Source organism: Tupaia chinensis, unplaced genomic scaffold (genome assembly GCF_000334495.1).
Source record: "Tupaia chinensis unplaced genomic scaffold, TupChi_1.0 Scaffold000085_1, whole genome shotgun sequence".
NCBI classification, from domain to species: domain Eukaryota; kingdom Metazoa; phylum Chordata; class Mammalia; order Scandentia; family Tupaiidae; genus Tupaia; species Tupaia belangeri.
This window is the reverse complement of record NW_006159547.1, coordinates 7944481-7951384: the sequence shown is the minus strand read 5'-3', so window position 1 is coordinate 7951384 and position 6904 is coordinate 7944481. Positions and strand designations below refer to the sequence as shown.

Sequence of the window (6904 nt, the reverse complement as noted above, 5' to 3'; positions counted from 1 at the left end):
AAAAAAAAAAAAAAAAAAAACAAAGAAAAATGTGTGAGATTGTGATAAATGCTAAGGTCAAAATTCAGAGCATATGAAGTGAAAGTAGTGTTAGAGTGTGTAGTTTAAATTATTTGAGTGAGGGAGGCTTCACAAAGCAGAGATTTGTAAGTACAGACCTGGAGGAATTAGAGCAGTTTCCAGAATCTCTGTACTAGAATGATCTGAAGGACAGTCTCCTATCAGTATCATCACCAGATAGTTTAACTCTACTTACATCCAGCTCTACTTAGTATTTAAATTCCAGGGCAAGGCAGTCTGGTTAGTTTAACCTGGATCTAGTTTAATCATATATGTGCTGTCATCTGCTTACCTTCTGCCTGGTCAGCCTATAACCCCAGTCCCAACACTTTTCACATCTTCTTATAATGAGGTGTACTGCAGACTGCTCAACCAGATTGTAGACTTGCTTTAAGACAAAAGAAAGTGCTTAAGACATCTCTATAGTCTGCCCTGCTTCTGAACTTCCTTTCTGTGCCATCATTTCCCCATTTCCTTTTTCTTCAGAATCCAATGCAATGTATTCCTTTCGTGAATGTTTAACAGTCTTCTGAATTTAGGTTCCCTCCTGCCCTCCATGGGATCCCATAAAATGCTGTACTTGCCTCTACCAGAATAATTACCACAAAGGTAATTTAAGTATGCATATCCACTTCTTCATTTCCTGTGAGTTCCTTAAAGACACAGAATGTTTGTTAAGCAAACAAATTGAAGTTGTTCAAAATGTCTAAATATACAAAGGATAGAAGTGATTATCTCAAAGATGTATTTTATACCAAGGTTTATCTTGGGAATGTTTTGAATAAACTTGATATTGTATCTATAAACTAAAAATTATCCAGAATATAAGTGATTACACTTAGTATCTTGTATACAAGTATCTCTGTGTGCCTGCAGCGGTGGTGGTTGAAGTTGTTTTCTTTGTTTATTTGATGCAAGAATTGAAAGAAATAATTTATTTTTGCAAGAATTTTAACATAAAAGTTTATATGTCCACTTATACCCAATATCCAATTAAAGAAATCAGAATCTCTACATTTTGTTTGAATTCTATATAAAACCTAGATATTCTATTTAAATCTATTTGATCTAATTACTTTATTCTAATCTACTTCTATTTTCTTTCAATACCTAACATTTTTTTCCTAAAGATATGAGTATACTAACTACTCATTAATCCTTGAATACATTGATACAGTATAACACTCGAAGTCAAACAGCCTAAGTGTTAATCATTCTCTGCTAGTTTCTGGACAGGTGATTTTCTCTGTCTAACTTCATTTTTTACTTTAAAATAAAATAGAGTAGATAGTATTAGATTGTTGGGAAAGTCATGATGTGTTTTTCTGTGCAAGAATGTGTCATGATTTTCCCAACCATCTAATATCTACCTCAGGGATTGTACAAGCTCAAAGGAGATAATACATAAAAAGAGCTCACCATGGAAATTGACACATGCAAGGTTTGCCTATAGCACTATTTTTGTAAATATTATTAACATATAAAATATGAGAGAACTTCAAAACATTTATGGAAAATGTGTGTTGTGAAAAAAAGTATATGAATTTCAAAACAAAATTGCACCAAAATAAAGTACCTTAATTCTATTTTTCCACAAACTTTTTTTAAACTACCCTTATATGTGAATGTAATATTTTGTTTCTCAAGAATATGATCTACTTCCCATTTATTGCCAATTAGACTTCTTTCTGGAAATTATAATTAACATCAACTTAACATTAGCTACACTTTATTTTACTGCTTCTCTCCTGGATCAGACTGAAGGATCCTTTGAACTGTTACAGGGATTCTCAAATTTTAGAGTACGTACTATTCAAAATGCAGGCCTACTATGTGCTACCACCAGAGTAGATTAAAAAATATACATAAGGACCAAGAAATATTTCATTTAAAACTGAATCTCAGGTGATGCCTTTGAAGAAATATCACAAATTTGGAAAATAGTGAACAAGAGATGGAATATTTTTTAGCATGATGAAAGATGGTTTTTATCTGAAGGATAATAATGAGTAGAAGGTTAAATATCCATGAAGGGTTTCCTCTTATTATAAATAATTATTATATTTAGAAAAACAGATGTTGATTTGTTGTTGTTGTTCCTTCTTTCCTTTTTTCATGGACACTCCAATTGATAAGAACTGTAACTCTAATTGATGTATGAATTGTGAGGACTCCAAACTACTTTTTTGTAATAAAAGAAGCTAATTAAATTGAGGACTAGACCTCTGTAATAATGACCTTTAGCTTACACTGCCTTTAGGGCACATGTTTGTTAAGGAATCTCCAATTCAGACTTAATATATTGCCATGTCAAGATTGATAATGATTTTTGGTTAATTAACGATTTATCTGTCACCCAGAAACTGTAACATGAAACAATAGTGTTAAATTATCCACAACAGTAGATGTGACCAGTTTCTTTTTTTAAATTCTGATTTCATATCAAAGCTTAATTAAAATAATGAGTGTTCATTACAAGAGGGGTTATTTGGTTACTTTTGATCCTACAAAATTCTCAGAGATCCAGAGCAATTCTTCATGTAGGATTTGGTCATTATCGTTATGCCTTTAGCTAAATGTCAGTAAAAAAGTCCATAGAATGCCACTTTTGTTTTCATAATAATTCAAAGTCATAAGTTCCTAAGAAAACAGTGCCATTGTAACTGTCATGAAGAAAGCTCTAGTTTATGACTAGATAAAAATTCACTAATAACTCAATTTTTAAAAGTTTATCTTCAATGAGAATTGGCAATATTATTCTAATATTATAAAATTAGCATTGTTTTTAAATGTTTTAGCTGTTATACAAAACAATGCTTTAAAGTACCTTAATTATGGGTATTGAGTAATATATCCATTTCCATGCAACAATCGCTCTCCAGGCACTGATGATATCTAGCAGGATTAGCCCAGAGCAGATTGTATTTTCTGAGAAGCATGATGATATGATAGCTGGCGGCATTGTGATTCAGGAACCAGGATCCCACATAGTTTATGACATGGTTTGAGTCCTGGACTCAGAAGTTTGAGGAATCCTAAAAATGAGGGGAAATGAGAAGGGATTACAGCATGAAAATTCCATGGAAGTGCTTTCTCGCTTTCTCTCTCTATTTCTGGTGCGCACATGTGCCCTCTGACAAGTTAAAATAAAAAAATAAGTAAAAAAAAAATAGTATGAGATTTGGAATCACATTGATATATAAATATCCTGCTACTCATTAACTTTGCGACTCTGGACAATTTGTTTAAGATGTTTATAATCAGAAAATAATAAAACTGTCTCAGGAAGTTTATAAAAATTTGAAATAAGGGACTAGCAGATGATGTCATTGTTAATATGCTGGACTCCCATATAGGCAATAGAGGTTCATCCCAGACCCAGTGCTATAAAACTCACACCGGCCACATGTGGTGCATGCCCAAAATCCTGAGAAGAAAATGGAGGAGAAGGGATTGTGGTGTGGCCATCTTCCCTAGGGAGTGATTTCTTGCTTCTGTCTCTTTGTCTTTCTTGTGAGTGCACACGCCCTATAGCAAAAAAGTCTCTTTAAGGAAAAAAAATAAAATGTAAATGATATAAAGAAATTTCATGTAGATTAGAAATGGTATACAATTGGGCCAGCAGGTGGCATGGTGGTTAAGAGTGCTAGACTAACATATGGCCAACTGTGGTTCGAGTGCCGGAAATGACAGCTTGCTTTCTCACTTTCCCTCGCTCTCGCTCTTGCTCTGTCCCTCTCTGGTCAAATTAAAAATAAATAAATAAAGTTAAATAAAATAATTTTAAAAAATAAATGGTTTAAACTGCCAAGCACATGATAGCCTTTTCATAATAAAAAAAAAAAACACTGGTCATCATGATGATGATGACAATAATAAAATATTATTAATAATAACAGTGGATTTAATTGCTAGCTTCCAAGATAAGCCTCAATGATCCTTACCTCCTGAATTGTCTACCTTTATGTAGATCCCTCATTTATTAGATTAGAGTTGACCCTATGTGGACAGTATTATCTGGTACAAGAGATAGTGTATGCCTTCTGAGTGAGATCATAAAGCCATTGCACTTCATATCTTGCTGCCTTGACACTCCACAAAATCAGCTGCCATGCTGTAAAGTTCAGCCAGTCCTGGAGAGGCACTCACAGAGAAAGATACTGTGGCAAATAGTCAGTACTGTCTTACCAATTGTGTGAATGAAACACTTAGAAAGTGAAAGGACCAGCAGTTGGTGTAATGGCTATGTCGCTGGACTCCCATGTAGTTGACCGCAGTTCGAATCCTGGACCCAGTGGCTTAAACTCACACTGGGCACATGTGCGTGCATGCCCAAGATCCTGAGAGGAGAATGGAGGAGAAGGGATTGTGACATGGCCATCCCCCCATGGGAGGGGGTGACTTTTCGCTTTCTGTCTCTCTGTCTCTCTCTGTCTTTTTGGTGAGTGCACACGCCCTATAGCAAAAACCTCTCCCAAAAAAAAAGGAAAGAAAAAAAAAAAAAGAAAGAACAGATACTACACTTGATCTTAGCCAAAAGGCCGAGGGAAAAAAAAGAAAGTGAGTTCCTAGCGGTAGTCAAACCTTTTCAGATGATGCTTCCCAAGCTGACCTGTGGCTGCAACCTCATGAGAGACTCCAAGACAGAATCACCCATCTGAGTCACCTTTGAATTCTAAGCCACATCAATGGTGAGAAGCAATAAGTAATCATTATTTTAAGCCATGACATTTTGGGATAATATACTGTGCAGCAATACATAATTAACACAACTTCTGAAGATTAAAGGCGACTTCATCAGCTCTGAGGAAAGTCTCTTGAGCCTCGCCTGTGTATTTTTCATTAGACCCAATGCAGATTTCCTAGTCAAACCGACTTGTCCTCTTTCCATTTAATTTACCCTTAGCCCCTGCTTGACCACATGGTTTTTCCTTATTATACTCCAACTTTAGAGTTTAAGTACTATAAAACCAATTTAATGAACGGGCTTTTCTTTCTGAAAATCTTTCCTAAAAAGTTTACAAAATATGCTTATGTTGCTGGTCAGCAGGTACCTTAACTTCACTTTTGCTCTTTGGATTCTTCTGACAGGTCACCCGTATGGTCATATGTCATGTTACAGTGTTAGATGAATAAGTATATGCTCTCTGGCACTTGCCGGTGGCTTTTTGCTACTCAGAAAAACATGTATTTGAATTCATATCTACTTGCTAGTACTGTGCACATGATAGAACCTTTTATTCAGGGGATAAGAAGTCCAAAGAAAAAAATTTGGAAGAAAAAATACAAGAAGCTGTGTTTTATAGCTATACTTTATAATGGAATATTTTACTGTAATAGTTTCCTTCTATGCGGAGAAATGTTAATTTTAGTAAGCTGGCTATTGAAATACCTATTTTATAAAAGAAAAATATACTAATGTTTGCCTTCCTTGGATAAAATATCATTTTTTAAAATTAAAATACTTTGAATCCCTATCTGGTAAACATACAGATGAGAATAGCTTGGTTTTTGTTGTTCTGAGTAATACAGTTTTATTCTGAGTAACAAAATTTATAGACCATTAATGTTCTTATTTCTACTATTTGATTAATTTATATATATGTTTCTTTTTTTGTTTTTACTTTCTTCATTAGTTTATATTTTTAAAATTATAATGATTAAGTAAAATCCTAGTATCATCAACTTTATTAAAAAATTATTCCTGACAAGTTTAGGTTTGTCAAAAACAAATAACTGGTCTAAAAGTATGTAGAATTATTCTGAATAAATTGCCAACTCCCTCTCCCCAAACCTAGGAGATATTTTCAGATGAAATTATAGTTGTTGCATGACTTGTTTTTTTTTTTAATTTTAAACTTCTTTCACTTATTCTATAGCACAGCAAAAGAGAGAGAGACAGAGACAGACATACAACACCCCTGACATAGTAACAATGATCTGATCTACCTCAAAACATGTGTTTGAATTTGTACCTACTCAGTCAGTCAGATAATAGGCAGATATGTGTGCACCTGCATGTAGAGGGAGACCCTGCAGCACAAACCCAGATCTTTGCATGTGTCTCCAGCATCATAAAAGGTTAGGCTAATACTACACCACAGTCTAGCTCCACATGACTTATTTTAAAATATGTTTTTAGATTTCTTAAAATACAAGAGACACTTGTCTAAAAGTTTTCAAAATCTTTGGTTTAGTCTGGCAATCACATGTACTTCAAGTTGCTGTTTATGTATATGTTATGTACATTTACATATGTCTATTAATATAATCTAATGACATGTAGTTCTGACAGGAAGGACTTAATTACATTTGTGCCTGAAATATTATTAGAAGCTGCCATAGGTCCAAATGCAGTAGTGCTCTTTGGTAGATGCTATTACTCAACAGGCAGAGGTCATGTGGGAGGACCAGGTTCAATTCCCAGCCCACCCTCAAATGTGGGAGCAGCACTCTGTGCCTGTGGTGCCAGCCACTTAAGAAACTAGGACAGGAGGATCTGAAAATACTAAGAAGCAATCATAAACTAATGGTAAAAGTAATCCTATTATTATTAATTAATGAAATAAAAACATGAATAATGCACTAGACAGAAGAAAAATAGTGAAATAAAAGACTTCTGCAAAGACTACTCTAGAAAATTATAAAATTAGCTAGGGTTAGAGTCCATACTGTATTTTAAAAATCACAGCATAGCATTGACTAAAAGAGGAGTTAATTTTTCCCTCATGTAAAACACGACTGAAGATGAGTAGCCTATGTTCAGCTGCAAGGGAAGCTGGTGTAGCTCTCGGTTTTGTGCCTGTACCTGGGTGGCTCTTCACTCTCTCCTCCCTCCATCTGG

At 34.5% G+C, this 6904-nt stretch overlaps 1 protein-coding gene and 1 pseudogene across 24 annotated transcripts in view; one reads left to right on the top strand and one right to left on the bottom strand.

Annotated features, from left to right (window-relative positions):
* PPFIA2 (PPFI scaffold protein A2) overlaps positions 1-6904 on the top strand; it is a 533343-nt gene that overhangs the window by 195147 nt on the left and 331292 nt on the right. The gene's annotated exons all lie outside the window — the stretch shown is intronic.
* On the bottom strand, positions 4406-4614 carry LOC114006792 (uncharacterized; annotated as a pseudogene).